We start from the raw sequence: 19,882 nt of genomic DNA, 5'->3' as shown, positions 1-19,882 counted from the left end.
TTTTTAATTGTGGTGAAAACAAATGAACACAAAAAGCAGAGCTGGTCAGATAGCCAAGCTGTAAGAAAACCTCTTCAACTTTTTTAAGAGCATCTGTAAGTTCAGAGAATCAACCTTAAATTGTCCTTGTATGTAAGAATCTCATGAAACATTCTTTCATGAAATGGAATCTTAATGACAAGCCAAAATGCATAGATGCTTCCAGACATCTTAGCCATTAACCAACCTGTTCTAGAAAATCCACTGGTGCAAATTCTGCTATTATTTTTCTTGGAACAGAAACAAAAATAGGACTTGAATGAAAAGGCAGAACACGCTATCTATAACACCAGGTCAGATAAAACTTAGGACCAGCTGTAACAGCTGAGTTGACCAGTTATGACAGGGACAGCCTGTGAAGTGGAAACTTTGAATATCTAGCTCTTTACAGAGAAAGTTTGTTGATCTTTGATAACTATTAAAGGAGCAGGTGACTCACCAGGCTATTTTAATCGTATATCTTATTTAAGTATTTACAGTATTTCTGAGAACTATATGACTCCCTACACTTTGATTCCCTCTTTATCAAGCCACCTTCTGAATGTAGACTTCTTGAGTTTGTTTCTCTGTTAAGGAGAGAATGTGTCGACTTGTTCATGTGAATTTCCAGTCAGCCTTCACGATTCTGTGTCTCACTAAATTGGCCCTCTGGTGCAGTCCCTTATAAATTTACACTGGGTGGGGGCACCTGGGTGACTCGATCAGTTAAGTGTCTGACTCTTGGTTTCCGCTCAGATCACAATCCCACGGTTTTGTGGGTTTGAGCCCTGTGTCAAGCTCTGTCCTGACAGTGAGGAACTTGCTTGAGATTTTCTCTCTCTCTCTCTCTCTCTCTCTCTCTCTCTCCCTCCCTCTCCCCCTCCCCCCCCCCCCGCCTCTTTCCCACTCATGGTGTCTTTGTCTCTCTCAAAACTAAATAAACTTAAAAAAATAAATTAAAAATAAATTCACAGTGGGAACTCCAGTTGTCCAGGGCTCTAGCTTTCCTGGCCGGATATTAGGGCTGCGTCTCCAGGGCTGGAAGACCACACTTTGGCCCTGAGCTGACCCCACCCCACTGGGGTGACCTGACCACTTGCCACAGTCACACGTCCTTGGGGGAGCAGCCAAGAAGTTGTACCAGGAATGGGTCTAGTGTTTGTGTATTTTTGTTTCTGGGCCTCTTACCCTTTTATTATTATTTTTACTTATCAAAGTAATAAATGAAAAGTTTTTAAAAATTAAACAGAAGTACTGGGTTAAAACAAAAACTGACAGTCACTCCCTGAGGCCCTTGGGATCTCCAATACCTACTACGCAGAGCAACCATTTTTATTATTTATTTATTTTTTTAATATGAAATTTATTGTCAAATTGGTTTCCATACAACACCCAGTGCTCATCCCAACAGGTGCCCTCCTCAATGCCCATCACCCACCCTCCTCTCCCTCCCACCCCCATCAACCCTCATTTAGTTCTGTTTTTAAGAGTCTCTTATGTTTTGGCTCCCTCCCTCTCTAACCCCCTTTTTTTTTCTTTCCCTCCCCCATGGTATTCTATTAAGTTTTTAACAGGATCCACGTAAGAGTGAAAACATATGGTATCTGTCTTTCTCTGTATGACTTATTTCACTCAGCATAACACTCTCCAGTTCCATCCACATTGTAGAGCAACCATTTTTAAATCTTTGCAATGTTTTCTATTTGCCTTCGTAATTCTAAATAACACACTAAACAAAAAGTCTTAGCAATACAGTCACATCAAGTCAATAGTCAGGTCCCCTTGTCTGCTTTTCTGCATATGCCCTTGCCATTGTCCTGCTCAGGCCTATGCTATTTGTCCTCTGGGCTGGCTACACAGCTGTAACCCTGGAATTTCCCTCCAGAACTTTCCAGGGGCTTCCCACAATCTCTTGTTGGAAATGCTTCATTTTCTGGACCCTGTATCTTCCCCTGGGTTTTCACTGTGATTGATGGAGTACATCCTTCTGTTCCGTCGTGAGAATGAATGTATAGAAAGTCAAATTTCGGTTGCCTTGCCTGTTTGAAAATATTTTTATTAGGCCCTTAAATTCACGTGATAATTGGTCAGGGTATAAATCTCCCGATGGCCATCACGTCCTCTTAGAAGTCGTAGGCACTAGCCCATTACCCTCTCATCTCTTGTGTCTCTGTGCCGCTCTAATTTCTGACCACTTGTCTGCTTTTGAGAGCATCTCATTTGTTGAGGCGTCCTGATATTTTGTCATATTTACCTGGTAAGGATCCTTTTTCTTTTTTTTAATCCATTGAGCTGGTCAGTCACTGGCTCTTTTAAATCTAGAGGTTCACACTGCGATTTGGGAAATTTTCTGTTCCTTTTTCTGTAATCTCCTGTCCTCCATTTTTTTTCTATGCTCTTTTTCTAAAGATCCTTTCAATTGACAATTTGGAATCTCTTGATCAGTCCTGTAATGATTTTGTCTCTTCTCTTGTATTTTCTTTCTCCTTGTCGTTTTGTTCAACTGCCTAAAAAACTTCCTCAGTTGTACCTTTCATACTTTCTGCTGAAATTTTAGCTCCTGCTAGCATATTTTTAATTTCAAAACTTTCCTATTCCCTGAATTAGAAAAAATTTTCACAGCATTCTCTGATTTCAGTGATGTGGTATCTTCCTGGGTCCCTTTTAGGGTTTTAATTATAAATTCTTAAAATACTTTGTTCTTTGGGGTGGCCCAGTCGGTTAAGCATCTGACTTCGGCTCGGGTCATGATCTCACGGGTTTGTAAGTTTGAGTGTCACGTCGGGCTCTGTGCTGACAGCTGAGAGCCTGGAGCCTGCTTTGGATTCTGTGTCTGTCTCTGCCCCTCCCCCCCAGAAATAAAATAAACATTAAAAAAAATACTTTGATCTTGGCATTATCTGTTTTCTTTGGTCCCTCTTCCTCTTTTAGTGTCTGTGTTTCTTACTGAGGGAGTCCTCAGATAATCAGGTAATCTGCTGCCAGAAACTGAAATTTAAGAGTGGGGAATTTGCTCTCTTTTTTTGGTTATAGTGGCTTTCCACACCATGAGCAGCAAAGTCTCCCAAGACACCTGTGGGAGGTCCTGCGTGGGAACTACTGTGAGCGCTGAATTGTCGGGAGATGGCGGAGCTGCAGGTCAGCCTGAAGAGCTGTGACACTCAGAAGGACGAACACTTCTGGGGCACCATCAGGCTTGGGTCCACTCCCCACCCCAAATTCTCCATATGTATTTTGAGGGGACCAGCAGCATTGTGATGAGGCCAAGGGGGTGGATATTCCCCACATAGACACTGAGGCACTAAAGAAACTCAACAAAAATAAGAAATTGATCAAGAAGCTAGCCAAGAAATATGATGCCTTATTTTTTGCTTCAGCATCTCTCTTGAAGCAGCTCTCATGAACCCTGGGCCCAGGCCTTTAAAAGGCGGGCAAGTTCCCTTTCTGACTGACCCACAATGAGAATATGGTGGCCACAGTGGATGAAGTGGAGTCTGTAATCACATTCCAGATGAAGAAGGTGCTCTGTCTGGTAGTGGCCGTTGACCGTGTAAAGATGACAGATAATGAAGTTGTGTACAGCATCCACTTAGCTGTCATCTCCTCATGTAATTTCTCAAGAAGAATTGGCAGGATGTCCAGGCTTTATACATGAAGAACACCACGGGCAAGCCCTAGTGTCTGTACTAAGGCACAGCTTAATAAGCCCTAGTGCTAAAAGAAAAGAAAAGGAAGGAAAGGAAAGAAAAGAAAGAAGGAAAGGAAAGAAAAGAAAAGAAAAAAGAAAGAAAAGAGAAAAGAAAAAAAGGAAAAGAAAAAGAGCGGGGTACTTACTTGTGCTCCTATTGATAAGATAATCCGGAAGTATCTTCCCACCATAAACAGCTAGAAAACTGGAAACCACATAGGAAAAAACAGTTTTCAGACTTGGACGACACGCAGCACAAAACTGAGAAAAGGAGAAAAATGAGGTGAGCTTTACTATCACCTAGGCTTTCTGCCGGGAAGAAATGCTCAGACCATGGTACAAAAAAGAAGCCTAACTAGAGAATGGAATTTAGAGAGGGCAAGGTGGCTAAACTTTTCAGGGCAGAGTACTTAAAAGGCAGAAGTTGGACCTCCAGAAATCTGCATATGGTCTCTCTTGAGGTTTAGGCTAAATACTAATCTGCTTATGCCCATGGTAGAGTTTCACTAGTGTGGACAACAACGTTTTTCGAGAAAAGAATAACTGACAGGGAGCCATGACATAAACAGATTTTAAATCTCACATAGGTCTGAAAAACACTTAAGTTCCCGCCAGTCAGGGTGGAAAGGTCTCGCGGAATACCTGGGCATTCAGTAGAGACCAGAAGGGCTGTGCCTTAAAGGTGGGATTCTATTGGCTTTAAGCTAGTGGGTTCTCTAGACCGCCCTTAAAAGAGCTGCAAAACAAACTTCAAATGGATCGAACTAATCCACAAGCAACTTAAACTGCCTGCCAGAAAAAGTTTGATATTCTTTAAGGGAATATAAACCCAGCATTTGGTAATAACAAATTCACAGTGTTTCACATCCAGTCAAAAATCACTAGCCCTATAAAGAAGCAGGAGAATGGGACCCATAAGAAGGAGAAAACGCAGCCTTTAAAAGCAAACTAAGAAACGATTGAGAAAATGAAATTAGCAGCAAGGACGTTAAACAGCTATTATAAGTGTGCTTCTTATGTTCAAGGATGTAAGAGGAAACATGGATGTGACGAGAAGAAAGATGAATGGTTAACAAAATCAAATGGAGCTTTTTAGAGGTGAAAAATATCTGAAATGAAATAGGTACTGGGTGAGATTAACTATTTAGTGCAGAGGAAAAGATCACTGAACTTAAGGATGTAGCAATACAAGCCACCTGAACTGAAAGACAAAAGAAACCCCTGAACAGAGCCTCAGTGAAGTTTGGGACAACCTCAAGGTGCATAACATACGTGCAGTGGAGGGAGAGGGAGCAGGAGAAATCTTTGAGCACAGTGTCCCAAAAAGTCCAAAATTTGATTAAACTACAAGCACACTGAGCTAAGAAACTCGAGGAAATCCAAGTACAAAAACCAGACAGAAAATGACAAATTGCCAGAAATCCATAATGAGGAGAAAATCTTCAAAACGGCCAGAGGGAAAAGCAAATTACAGGACAAAGTTAAAAATTAAAGTAGACTTCTCCTTAGAAACTTCAATCCACAAGACACTAAAGTGACATCTTGAAAGCCCTGAACAAAAACAAAAACACAAAGGTCCATCTAGAATTTTACATCTATCAAAAAAATCTTTTTAAAATGAAGGCAAAATAGAGGCTTTTCAAACAATCAAAAAGCTGGGAGAATTAACTGCCAGCAGACCTGCAACACACACACACACACACACACACACACACACACACACACACAACCTTAAAGGAAAATCTTCAAGCAGAAGCAAATTTACACCACATGGAAATTTGGATTTACATAAAAAATGAAGCATGCTGGAAATTATAAATATGTAGATAATCATAAAAAACATTGTTCCTTATTTAAAAACTATTTAGAAGATAATTGTTTAAGTTTGTAAACATTGAAATGTGTTACAGGGTTTAAAACATATGTAAAGCAGAATTTATCACAAAAACAGCACAAAGAATGGGTGGTTTTCAGGAAATGGATGTTCTCTGTTACAAGGTCCTTAAGACATACTTTTATTTGGATGGAGGCTGTGATAAGTTAAAGGTATAGACTGAAACCCTAGGGCAAATATTTAAAAGTGAAAAGCAATAACAAAAAATATAAACTACAGTATGTGGGGGAAAAAATGAAGAGCAGCAAAAAGATATATAACTAATAAATCAATGGTAGGGATCAAGTGGAATCATAAAATATACCAAATTTAAAAAGAGGCAGGCGGGGCGGGGCGCCTGGTGGCTTATTCGGTTAAGTTAAGCACCCAACTTCGGCTCAGGTCATGATCTCTTCGTGGGTTCAAGCCCCTCATTGGTCTCTTTGCTGCCAGCACAGAGCAGGCTTCTAATCCTCTGAGATCCATTCTCTTTGCCCCTCCCCCGCTTGTGAGTGCTCTCTCTCTCTCTCTCAAAAATAAATAAACATTTAAAAATAAATAAATACAAAGAGTCAGGAAAAGGGAGGAAAGGAACAAATAGCAATATAGAAAACAAAAGGCAAGGTAATAGGCTTAAGCCTAACCAAAATAATAATCACATTAAATGTAAATTATCTAACCCCTCCAATTAAAAGTAGACATTATTACACTTGATTTAAAAAACAACTTTTTTTTTTTTGAACTGTTGTCTTGATCCAATCTTGTCCATGGCTGGAAGCCAGCGAGTTCCCCTTCTTGAGCGCTGATGGAGTCTGCACTCCCACAACTTCCTTTATTAGGGCTGTCACACCCCACACCACTGTGCACCAGCCCTAACTAACCAGGGTCAGGTACCAAACAGCTAGGTACAGCCCCCCTGCCCCTGGAGCCCTTGATATTATTTAAGGGGCCCCACGAAACCTAGCTAACCTTACCCCACTTACCATATCTAAAATGTTGCCTGCAGGGGCGCCTAAGGGCTCAGTCGGTTGAGCTTCCGGCTTCAGCTCAGGTCAAGATCTCACGGTTTGTGAGTTCGAGCCCAGCGGCGGGCTCTGTGCTGACAGCTGAGAGCCTGAATCCTGCTTTGGATTCTGTGTCTTCCTCTCTCTCTGCTCCTCCCCCGCTTGTGCCCTCTCTCTCTCTCTCTCTCTCTCTCTCTCTCTCTCTCTCTCTCTCTCAAAAATAAGTAAACATTAAAAATAATTAAAAAAAAAAAAAAACTATTGCCTGCAGCTCAGGCTTTCTGTCCCCTATGGGCAGAGCCCTGTGTGGCCCTGCCTGACAGCCTGCTCCCCTTTGGAGCTGTAAATAACACAGTTCTGCCTTTCTGTTATCCTAGCATCATTCTGTTGTGACCTCCCATCAAAAGAATCTCACGATCTTATAAAACAACCCATCTATACCCTATCTACAAGAAACTGACTTAAAGTATAAAAGCAAATAGACTAAAAGCAAAATAATTGAAAAAGACATGCTGTGCAATTACTAATCATAAGAAAGCTAGAGAGAGGCTTATATTGAATTGTATTCAGATAAAGTATACTTTGGAACAAATAATATTAGCAGGGATAAAAAGAGCTTTTTCGTAATGGTAAAGGGGACAATTCATCGAGAAGACGTAATAATTCCAAGTGTGTAGGCACACAATAACATAGCTTTAAAATACTTGAAACAAAAACTTTTAGAATTGAAAGGAGAAATTTCTAGGCAAAGCTAAAGTTATTGTTGAAGATTTAATATTCCTTTCTCAAGAATGAACAGATGAAACAGACCAAAAAATGAGTCAGCCTATAGACAGTTTTATAACACTCACAACTGATTTGACCTAATTGACCTTTATAGAACATTTCACCCAACTGAGGACGCATTCTTTTCAAACGAACATAGGATGCCCCAGGGTGTCACATATTCTGGGCCATGAAACAAGTCTCAATGAATTTAAAAGGATCAAAATTATTCTCTATACAATAGAATTAAACATAATAACAGAAAGATGTCCAGAAAAAAAAATATTAAATTCTTGGAAACTAAGGATATGCCTCAATAATTCATAAGCCAAAGAAGAAATCACAAGAGAAATTAAGAAATATTTGGAACACAATCAAAAAGAAAACCCAACGTAACATTTGTGAGACATGGCTACAGCAGTGCTTTAAGGGAAATTTATAGCATTAAATGCTACTTTTAGAAAAAAAAAAAAAAGTCTTCATAAAGCCCATGCTTCGTGTTTCCACTTTAAGAAACTAGAAGAAGAAGGGCAAATTAAACCCAAAATAAGCAAAGGAGAGGAAAGGAAATAAGATGACAAATGAGTGAAGTAGGAAATGGACAAAGAATAGAGAATATCAGTAGGACTAAAAGTTGGTTCTTTGAAAAGATCAGGAATGACACACAAGAAGCTGTTGCCTGTAGGTTACATTAAAGTGGAATTTCTGTGGCTTGGCTGTACATTACAATCACTTGGGGAATGTTGAAAATTCCTGATGCTGGGCTGCACCTCAGAGCAATTTCATCGGCTCTGGAAGTGGAGCCTACCTTGCTCCTCAGGTGATTCCAATGTGCGGCCAAGTTGGAAGCCACCGTTGAGAGATCAGACTCCAGTTTTTGTTGTGAGACACAGGCCCCCAACCCACCACACACACACGTTTGCCAGCCCTGTCTTGGGTCCCCTAGACCACACCCTCTGTGACTCAGTTTCTTCACAGAGTCCATCTCCAGTTTCCTGCCAGGTCAAGGAGAGACCCTCCTGCCTCACTGCGACCAATCTGCCAGTTCTCAGCGTCTTCTGTGCCTCTCGCTCTCAGATTCCCATGGCTTTTCAGGGTTCTTTCGGGGGGAAATTAACTCCCTTCCTGCTGGCTTCCCCAACTGCAGCCTTAGGTTTCTGTGTCCTTTGGTCTGATAAGTCAGGTAACAGTTATTTCTCTTTCCAACTCCCCACACCTTTTGTTGTTGTTGTTGTTGTTGTTGTTGTTGTTGTTATATCTTAGTTACCTCCATTCCATTTTCTTAGAAATTATGATTTATGGCTATTCCTCCCCCACTTTTTTTCCCTCTCATTTTGGAGGGGATTTCAGGAGATGGTGGAGATAGAAGCAAGTGTTTAGTCTGCCACATTTAACCAGAGACTTTCCAGAGCCTTTCAGAAACATCAGTATATAACTCTGACAATCACTTTTAATTCCGTTAGCTTCCCAGGAACTTACAGTGAGAGCCACATAGGCCTCTCGGAAGTACGAGTGCTAGCCTGGCATATGATACTGGTTTTTCTGATCAGACCTGACGATGTGTGATTCTCCTTAAGTCTCTAAATAAAATGAACCTGGATTGCAAAGCTCCAGACCCAGTGCCTTCAGAATTGTTTGCCAACGGGCGCCTGGGTGGCTCAGTCGGTTAAGCGGCCAACTTCGGCTCAGGTCATGATCTCACACTCTGTGAGTTTGAGCTCCGCATCGGGCTTTGTGCTGACAGCTCACAGCCTGGAGCCTGCTTCCGATTCTGTGTCTCCCTCTCTCTGACCCTCCACCGTTCATGCTCTGTCTTTCTCTGTCTCAAAAATAAATAAAAATTTTTTAAAAAAATTTAGTAAACAAAAAAAAAGAATTGTTTGCCAAGATGGTTGTATTTTACTAGTAACAGTTAAACCTAAGCCCCAGTACCTCAGAATGTGACATTATTTGAAAATAGGGTCTGTGCAGATGCAGTTAGTTTAGATAAGGTCACACTGGACAAGGGTAGGCCCTTACTTAATCCAGTATGACTGATGTCCTTGTAAGAAGATGTTGAAAACATATGAGGAAGAATGCCGTGTGGAATGGAGCAGAGGCCAGAGATAGGCAGCTGGAAACCAACAGACAGGGTGGGAAAACCAGCACGTCTGTATAGAGGACCAAGGTGAAAAGCATCGTTGGCCATCACTGACTATCTTCTAATGAAAAAATCCTCAAGGCCATGTTCAAGCCTGGTCAAGTTCAGAACATAATTAAGTGATCATCAGTGTGTACATCCTCAAGATAGCCCAGTCCGTGAAATGGAAAATTTTATACTCTTCTAGATGAATCCCTGCTGTCAACCCCTCTGTGTTTAAAAGGTTAGAGCTTGCTCCTTGGGCCTTATTGACAACCTGTCAACAAAATCATTAAGTGTTTATCGTACGCTGTTGACTGTGCTGGGTGCTGGGAGTGCAGCGATCAACAGGGGGTGGCATGTACAGCTTTGCCTCCCTCGTGGAGTTGGCATCCTTACAAGAAGCACCAACAGGAAACCCGCTATTTCAATAATAAATTGAGAGATCACAGGAGTGGAAAAGGCCAAAGTCTGGGATGCCATGTCAGCACCTGAGGGAGATCTGATGGTGCTGTGCTGGTAAATCTTACCCCTACTCCACCCCCAAAATACCCTGCCTTGTGTCCTTTGTGTAAATGCTGCCACCGTGACTGATTTCAGGCTGTCCCTGCCACCAAAGGCAGAGTTGGGATGAGATACACGGTAGGAGACTAGTACATTGTACTGCCAGGTGTAGATGGCCTCAGGAGCATGGATAATAGTACAACATAATAGGGGTGCCTGGGTGTCTCGGTCGGTTAAGCGTCCAACTTCAGCTCAGGTCGTGATCTCACGGTCTGTGAGTTCGAGCCCCGCGTCGGGCTCTGTGCTGACAGCTCAGAGCCTGGAGCCTGTTTTGGATTCTGTGTCTCCCTCTCTCTGCCCCTCCCCTGTTCACGCTCTGTCTCTGTCTCAAAAATAAATAAACGATTAAAAAAAATTTAAAAAAATAGTACAACATAATAAATAATCAGGATGTAATGTTTCACATGTTTGTTCTTAATATAATGCATTTGACTGTGTTTATATAATTTAATTTCTAATGATCCTGCTTAACATCTAGTTGCAAACCTGCACCTCTCATGAGCTGGAACAAGTTTGAGGCTGGGGGTTAAGCAAGACGCCTAGGGCGGTGACACTTAAGGGAGGTGACACTAGGGAGGTGACATCCTTAACCTGAAGGCTGAATTAGAATTAGCTAAATACAGAGGAGGTGAGGAAGACCATTCCTGACAGGAGAAAGTCCTGGGATTAGGGGCACCTGGGTAGCTTACTTGGTTAAGCCTCTGACTTTGGCTCATGATCTCGTGTCTTGTGAGTTTGAGCCCCAATGTTGGGCTCTCTGCTGTCAACACAGAGCCTACTTCGAATTCTATGTCTCCCCCCCATTCCCCTCCCTGCTCATGTTCTCTCTCTCTCTCTGAAAAATAAATAAACATTAAAAAAAAAAAGTCCTGGGATTAAAGAGAGCCTGGCATACCTGAGAAACTGAGAGCAAAGAGGATGATGGGAAATGGGGAACAATGAGACTAAAGAGAAAGACGGGGGGGGGGAGGGAGGGTGGGTGATGGGTATTGAGGAAGGCACCTTTTGGGATGAGCACTGGGTGTTGTATGGAAACCAATTTGACAATAAATTTCATATATTGAAAAAAAAGTAAAGAGAAAGACAGGGACCAAATTATATATACAGAGCCTTGTAGTCCATGGGGAGGATTTGGGGCTTTATCCTAAGTGCAGTGGAAGACTATAGAAGGTGTTAAGGAGGGGAGTGATAATCAGATTTAAGTATGTAAAATATCATCCTGCTCTGTGAATGTATTAAATGACTCAAAGGTGGATGTAAGACACCAAAAGTACAAACAATGAAAGGAAAAAATAGATAAACTGGACTTCATCAAAGTTTAAAAATTTTGTGCATCAAAGGGCACTACCAAGGGAATGAAAAGACAACCCACAGAATGGAAAAATTCAGAAATCATATATCTGCTAGGGATCTAATATTTAATGTATAAAGAACTCTACCTCAGCAGTTGTACACCAGACAAGCCAATTGCCTCTCCAAGGAAGGTACACAAACGCCCAACAAGCACTTAAAAGATGTTCAATGTCATTAGTCATTAGGGAGGTATAAATCAAAACCACAGTGAGATTATCACTTCACGCTTATTAGGGTGACTATGAGGAAAACAAAACAGAAAATAACAAGTGTTGCGAAGATGTGGAGAAATTGAAACCCTCCAGTTTCTGGTGGGAATGTAATATTTTCCAGCCACTGTTAAAAAATAGGGGCCGTTCCTCAGTAAGTTCGATGTAGTTTATTATATGACCTGGCATTTCCACCTGCAGGCATCCCAAGGAAATGGACACAGGTACTCGAACAAAAACATACCCAAATGTGCATAGCAACCCGATTCACAATAGCCAAAAGGTAGAAAAAAGCAGGCACGGCTCAACTCATGAGTGGATAAACGAAATGTGATCTAGCTACACAATGGGTACTCTGGCCATAAGAGAGAATGAAATACTAATGTATGATGCAACACAGATAAACCTTGAAAACATTACTCAGAGTGAGAGAAGCGAGACACAAAAAGCCACATGTAGTGTGATTTCAATTACATGAACTATCCAGAATAGACAAATTTATAGACACAGAAAGCAAATTAGTGGTTACCAGGAGGCAGGAGTAGGGGAGAATAGGAAGTGCTGCTTACAGGGCATGGGGTTTTCTTAGGGGATGATGATGATATTCCAGAACAAGATAGAAGCGATGTTTGCACAACATTGTCAATGTAGTAAATGCCACCAAATCGATACATTAAAATGGCAAATTGTGTTATGTGCATTTCACCACAATAAGAGAGCACAAGGAGTCTGTTGGGCAATGTTTGGCTGGCAGAATTGTAGGGACTTGGGAGTGAGGGGAGTAGGTCAAGGGTGACTTCCAAGTTTTTGATGATAGTGACAGCATGCCTGGTGATGGCATTTACCAAAACAGGAAAATTCTAAGAGCAGATACTGGGTTCCCTTTTGGGCATGCTGTGACTGAGATGCCTGAGGGGCATTCTTCCTGGCAGAGAGTCTCACAAAGTCACTTGGCTACCTGGTACGTCGTCTTCATGCTCATTACCTTTATCTCCAGATGGCTGCTGTACCTCCAGGCTTCCTGCCTCTGTGACAGAAAAGGCTTGGAGGGAGGGGTGCAGGAGAACAGGGGGAGAAGCCGGCCAGAAACTCCTAGCTTGTTTCTCATTGGTCAAATGAGTGTCACATGGGTACCCCTTGCTGCAAGGGAATGTGGGAGGGTAGTCTGGGTGGGCACACTGCCAATCCTAAACAAGACCTTGATTCTGTTTATGGGGATGAGACCGGAATGGATATTGGGTAGGCAAATATCAGTGTCTACCATAAGGTGTCATTAACGTCATGACGAATTCCAGCAGAATTTGGACAGGAAGGCTGGAAGATAATACCCAGTGGAGATTCAGTATCCTCTTAACTTGTCACTGAGGCTGAGTGATTTCGATTCCTTTCATCTTGCTTCACAGTTCGTTTGTATTTTTCAAAATTCAGTCATTTCGGTAACTTTTCCCCAAGTCCCTTTGACTTTCCAACATCCCTGGTGAGCCAGGATTTGGAGTTACTCTTCCTACAAAGGAAGAATAGTAGAGATCAGCCTTTCTCAGCTGGGCAGTGCTATCAAGTATGTGCGTTGGTGCTGTGGCCCAGAAAAATAAAGTTAACCGCACAGATGAAAGCCGTGTTCCTAACTTTGGTTTGACACATAAGATATTGATAGCATATGGAGCCAGGAAGGTTTTCCATCACCCATAACGTGGCAAAATATTCATTTCCTTATTCTACCTCAGCTAGAATTTTCATTGTTTTGGCCTTGGCCCAAAGATGAGACCGTTTAAGGAATAAAACAAACTTTCAGCCCTTCATGAGTAAGCCTAATCTGAAACAAATTTAGTGTGAAATTACCAAAAAAGATATGCCATTTAAAAAATGTCAACTAACACAGAATGACTGAATTTTTACACTTCACTTTTAACATGTGAACACCCTCGGAAACATCAGGATTGAAATGTCTGATGCTATTCCAGGCACACACATACGCTCAGAGGGACACCTAACAGAGACAGATGTTGACTCCTGGAAGTAATTCTACATTTGATATTGTTTAGGGCACGCGGTGTCATTTTCCTTTACTTACCTCAAGAGACCAGTGTTAATGTTTGCCTTGTGAGTCTAGGAGCAAATATCACCTTTCTTTCCCATACCTCAAGGCTCCGTTACCTCATTTATAAAACATACGACCATTCTTGCTAATTCCGCTTGTACACATTCAATTTCACTCTGCCTTTTTTTTGTCTTTGCTGTTTTAAGAAAATACAATTTAGAAAATAATAATTGAAATGGCACACCGCAGTATGTTGTACTTAGAAAGATCCCCACTTTGGGAGTCAAGACAGTGTGAGTCTCTTCTGGATCTTCCAACAGATCTGGGCAAATCCCTCTAGTTTTCTGTTTCCTTTTTGTTTTTGTTTTTAATGGGGGAGCATGGGAAGGCTTTGCATGGCTAATCTGCAATGTCCCTTCAAGCTTTAGTTTTCTGTAATCTTTATATGTATGCCACGGTTTGGGGTTGATGTAGCAGCAAATTTTGTTTCCAGCTGCGAATATGGGGAAAATGGCTTGCCATGGCTTAATTCTTTACATTGTTTTTCATAATCAAAAATTTGGAGACAGATAGCTATCTATCATTGGTCGAATGGCTCAACAATGTCAGGGATAGCATCTTCTTTTTTCTTTTTTATAGCTTTGTAGAAGTTTAGTCGACCTACAATAAACTCCACTAATGAAACTGTACCATTTAATGGATTTTGACACATGTATATACCCATGAAATCATCACAACACTCAAGATAGTGAACATGCCCATTACCCTCAAAAGTTTCTTCATTCTCTTTTTTAGTCCCTCCCTCTCGTCTCTTCTCACACCCCTCAAGTGACCACTGATCTACATCCTGTCACTATAAATTAGTTTGCATTTTCTAGAAACTTTTATAAATGCAATCAATAGTATATACCCTTCTTTGCCTGACTTTTTTACTGTGTATAATTATTTTGAGATTATTCATGTTGTGTCATGTATCAGTAATTTATCTCTTTTAATTACAAAGTGAGTGGTGTTCTACTGTATGGATATATCACAGATTGTTTACCCATTGAAGGGTATTGACATTGTTTCCAGACTTTTTTTTTTCAGTTGGTTCCAGAATTTGACTATTACAAATGAAGTCGCCATGAACATTTGTGTAAAAATCTCTGTCCAGATATGTATTTTCCTTTTCTCTTGAGTAAATATCTAGGAGCAGAATGGCTGGATCATTTGATAAGTAGATTTTTTTTCTTTTTTTAAAGAAAGTGCCAAACGGTTTCCAACGTGATTCCACCATTTTACATTGCTACCAGCAGTGTAAGAAAGTTCCAGTTCTTCTCTATCCTTGGGAACACCAGGTATGGTCATTTTTTTTTTCACTATAGCCATTCTGATAAGCATATAATGGTATCACATTGTGGTTTTAATTTACATTTCCCTAATGATGTTAAGTATCCCCTGTATGTGTTTATTTCTGAACATTTTCCTGGTGAAGTGTCTATCCAAAAATTTGTCCTTTTCTTTATTGGGTTGTTTGTTTTCCTCTTTTCAAGTTTTGAAGATTCTTTATTCTGGAAATAAGTCTTTTATCAGAGATATGATTTGCAAATATTTTCTCCCAGTGTGCAGTTTATCTATTCATTCTTCTGCCTGTGTCTTTGAAAAAGCAGAAGTTGTTTATTTTGACAAAATTCAATTGATAAATTATTTTATGAATTATGCTTTTAGTGGTGTATCTAAGAAATCTGTGTGTAATCCAAAGTCACAAAGATTACATTTTCTTCTAGAAGCTTTTTAAGAACAAGTTTTAGATGTTACACTTAAGCCAAGTGAGTTAAATTTTGTATGCAGTTGAGGTTTAGATCAGCCTTCACTTTTTTTCTTTTTGCTGATGGACATTCAGTTGTTACAACATCATTTGATGAAAAGACTGTCCTCTACTGAATTGCTTTTGTAATTTTGTGAAAAGTTGTTTGAGCTTATTTCTGATCTCTCCATTCTACTCCCTTCATCTACTTGTTTAGTTTTGTGTCAGTATCGCCCTGTCTCAATTATTATAGCTTAATAATAAAGAAGTTTTGAAATTGGTAAGGTAAGTCCTATAATTTTTTTCAAAGATGGTTGGCTAGTTTTTGTCCTTTGCATTATAATATGAATTCTCAAATATCTACCAGAAAGCCTCCTGGGATTTTGATTGGGATTCATGGAATCTATAAAAAAAAATTTTAATGTTTTATTTATTTTTGAGAGAGACAGAGACAGTGCGAGTGGGAGATGGGCAGAGAGAGACGGAGAGACAGAATCTGAAGCAGGCTCCAGGCTCTGAGCTGTCAGCACAGAGCCTGATGCAGGGCTTAAACTCACGAATCGTGAGATCATGACCTGAGCTGAAGTCGGACGCTTAACTGACGGAGACACCCAGGTGCCCCAGGATTCATGGAATGTATAAATTGAGGAGGAATGGTATTTGTTGTATTGAGTCTTCAGACCCATGAGCACAGTTTATCTGTCCATTTATTTGTATATTGGAAATTTTCTTTCAGTAATGTTTTCAGTATACAGATGTTGTACCTTTTTGTTAGATTTTTCCTTAAGTTTTTCATATATTTTATGTATGGTAATTAGTATTCTTTTAAAATGTTTAAATATCTCAGGGCGCCTGGTTGGCTGAGTTGGTTAAGCATCCGACTTTGGCTCAGGTCATGACCTCATGGTTCGTGGGTTTGAGCCCTGTGTTGGGGTCTGTGCTGACAGCTCAGAGCCTGGAGCCTACTTTGGATTCTGTGTCTCCCTCTCTCTCTGCCCCTCCCCTGCTTGCACTCTGTCTCTCTCTGTCTCTCAAAAATGAATAAATGCTAATTTTTTTTAATTTCAAATATCTGATTGTCCACTGCGAGTATACAAAAATACAATTGATCTTTATACGTTATGCATGTATCCTGCTAACTTGTCAAACTCTCATTCTTGTAGCTTTTTTTTCTACAGATTATGTTGTCTGTGAATGGACAGTTTTGTTTCTTTCTTTCCAATCTGAGTGCTTTTTATTTCTTTTTCTTGACTGATTTCACTGGCTGGGACCTCAAGGGCATTGTTGAACAGAAGTATTGAGTCGTCCTTGTCTTGTTCTTATTCTTAGTCTTTCATTATTAAAAATGATATTAACTGTGTATTTTTGCAAATGTCTTTTATTGGGTTTAGGAAAATTCCTTCTATTCCTGGTTTGCTAAGAGTTTATGTCAGGAGGGAATGCTGAATTTTGTTAACTTTTTTCCTCATTTATTGAGATCATCATGTAGAGTTGTTTTATTAAGTTGTTAGTTTGTTTATATAGTGAATTATTGATAGATTGTTGCTGATAGATTTTTTTTTTCAAATGCTAAACCAGTCTTTCATTTCTGGCTCTAGTTTTCTTGTAATGTCTTTGGTTTTAGTCTAATGGTAATGATGGCTTCATAGAATAAGTTGGGACATATTTTCCTCATGTTTAATTTTGGGGGGAGATATTTTGTAGGATTAATATTATTTCTTTCTTAAGTGTTTGGTAGAATTTACGATTGAAGCCATCTGGATCTAGAGTCTTATTTATGGGAAATTGTTTACCTACAAGTTCAATTTCTTCAATAGGGCTAGTCAGGTTATCTTTGTGTGTGTGAGTTTAATAATTTGTCTTTCAAAGAATTTTTCCATTTCACCTAAGGTATCAATTTTATTGGCATAAAAGCATTCATTATAGCCTATTACTATCTTTTTAATATCGACAGAATCTATAGTGATAATACTTTGGTCATTTCTAACATTGGTAATTTGTCTTTTTTTTTTTTCCCCTAATAAGATTTATCAATCATACTGACCTTCCCAAAGAACTGGCTTTTGGTTTCATTGGTCTTTCTCCTCCTCCATCACCAGCTGCTGCCCCTGCCTCTTCCCTTCCCCCTCCCTTCCCCCTCCCCTCCTCCTCCTCCCCATCGCCCCCTCCTCCTCCCCCTCTTCTCCCTCTCCCTCTCCCTCTTCCTCTCCCTCTCCCTCTCCCTATCCCTCTCTATCTCCTCTAATTCAGTGTTTTCTACCCTGGTATTAATTATTTCCACTCTCCTGTTTACTTTGGGTTTCATTGATTCTTTTTCTAGTTCTTTAAGACGGAAACTTGGACCACTGATTTGAGACCACTGATTTTAAGATGTTTCTTCTTTGCTAATATAAATGTTTAATGTTATGATGTCCCCCCTCCCCCAGGTACTGCTTTAGTGGAATCCCATAAAATGCGATATGTTGTATTCTTTTTTTTTTTTTCCGGTTCAAACTACTTTCTAATTTTCCTTTTGATTTCTTTGATCGTATTTTTTTTAGAAAGGTGTTTCGTTTCCAAATATTTTGGGATTTTCCAGAGAACTTTCTGTTATTGATTTCTAATTTAATTCCCTATGGTCAGGCAACATACCATAATCCATTCAGGTGGTTCTTTTTCACAGCCTTAGGTAATTTTCTTACATGCCTGTCCTAATCAATAATTGGCTCAAACTCAAGGAGGGCCCTCTGCAGATCTCTGGATTTTTCTCTTTATACAGCTCTTTCTTCTCTGGTTCTCTGTCCTGCAAACTCTAGCTGCTGTGGTCTCCTCCAACTCTGTCCCTCTCACCTCCACTCAAGGAGTCTGCTGGGCTCTACCTGGTTTTCCCCTCCCTGCTCCACAGCCTGGAAACTCTTTCAAGGCAGAATTCTGGGGGTAACTATAGGGCTCACATTCTTTTTTTCTGGCCTCTTATACATCAACGTTTTTCATTGCCTGATGACCCTGGGTCTTGAAATCTGTCATTTCATATATTTTGTCCTCTTTTATGTTCACTTCAGGTAGAAGGGTAAATCTGATCCCTGTTACACCATCTCAGCCAGAAAAAGAAGTCCCTGAGGGGCAAGGGGGTGTCTACAATCTTCCTCTTTCTCTGGAAGCTTTCCCTCATGCGTGGGGCCTAGTAATGATCACAAATGGTTACTGTATCACTGAGCATTGTCATTACATTTAACCGAGGATTTCTTGCCAGCCATGCTTGTCCATTTCATTTTAAATCAACATATTTTTCCCAGAAGTCCCCTAGCAAACTTACCCATTGGTTCAGATGAGGTCCCCGGGCATTCTTATCTGCAAATGAGTCTGAGGAAGCAGGAAATAGTGTTGTCATGATTGGTTTATATTTAGGAGTGATTTGTCATCAGATGTGTTGGCTGCCACGCCAGAAGAATTGTAGAAGGAAGGGGAAGGGGACATAAGATTTGGGGTGGATAATTAATTAACAGGGTTTACCCCTGAAGCAACCGATAACATCCTCTACAGAAAGTGGATCAGTTTTGTCTCTGTCCTGGAGCCTCTTTGTCCTGCTCATGGTCCACAGAGGCTTTTTCTCACACTTAACTTCTTTCTGACCTCTCCATAGCTGACAGAGCCCTGTATCATGAGGGCCAGAATAACATTCTGGTACTCTCGGAGGTCTACTTCTCACCTTCAGAGAGTTCTTTGAAGCTCTAAAGTATCAAACCAGGAGAAATGGTCAATGAAACTGCCAGTTGTTTAAGGCTCTATAATGAGATTTTCTGTTATTTGCTTCTAACTAAGTCATAATGGCAAATAGGCGTTTCATCCAAGCGGTATCTACTTTCGTAACTCCACAGTTCATCTCAGTAGATTTCTTTTTTTTTTTTAATTTTTTTTTCAACGTTTATTTATTTTTGGGACAGAGAGAGACAGAGCATGAATGGGCAAGGGGCAGAGAGAGAGGGAGACACAGAATCGGAAACAGGCTCCAGGCTCTGAGCCATCAGCCCAGAGCCCGACGCGGGGCTCGAACTCACGGAGCGCGAGATCGTGACCTGGCTGAAGTCGGACGCTTAACGGACTGCGCCACCCAGGCGCCCCCCAGTCGATTTCTTAAAGCACATCTACGGGCCCCTCGTTTTGTTTACGCTGCTTGGCTCAGCTCACAGGTGACCAGAGAGAATGATGATCCTGTTAGTTACCAGCATGCCTTCCAGCAGTCACGGTGTAAGAGTGAGAAGTTTCAGATCAATGGAGCCCTTTACAAACTTGACTTGCTGACTTGCAGGCAAAGGAGGCACTTTCTTTGGCCAGGGAGGCATCTTTCCGTACAAATGCTTGGTGTCTCAAGTTTGGGTCAGTAGCACAGCCTCCCAGACACTTAGCTGTTAACTTCACAGAAAAACAACTATTTTTACAGCAACATTTTAAGTCCTAAGGGTGACGTATAGGTGTCAGGATG

The 19,882-nt window shown here is 40.7% G+C and overlaps 1 protein-coding gene and 1 pseudogene across 1 annotated transcript in view; both read left to right on the top strand.

The window, feature by feature from the left end:
• Window positions 1-19,882, top strand: part of FAM169A (family with sequence similarity 169 member A) — a 209,080-nt gene that overhangs the window by 3,747 nt on the left and 185,451 nt on the right. Inside the window, exon 2 of the mRNA XM_053223942.1 lies at window positions 14,876-14,971. The gene's annotated coding sequence lies outside the window, so the exon portion shown is untranslated. The remainder of the gene's footprint in view (window positions 1-14,875; window positions 14,972-19,882) is intronic.
• On the top strand, window positions 3,066-3,771 carry LOC106974810 (60S ribosomal protein L10a-like; annotated as a pseudogene).

This window comes from Acinonyx jubatus, chromosome A1 (genome assembly GCF_027475565.1).
Source record: "Acinonyx jubatus isolate Ajub_Pintada_27869175 chromosome A1, VMU_Ajub_asm_v1.0, whole genome shotgun sequence".
Classification (NCBI taxonomy): domain Eukaryota; kingdom Metazoa; phylum Chordata; class Mammalia; order Carnivora; family Felidae; genus Acinonyx; species Acinonyx jubatus.
This window is presented reverse-complemented; position numbering and strand designations above follow the sequence as displayed.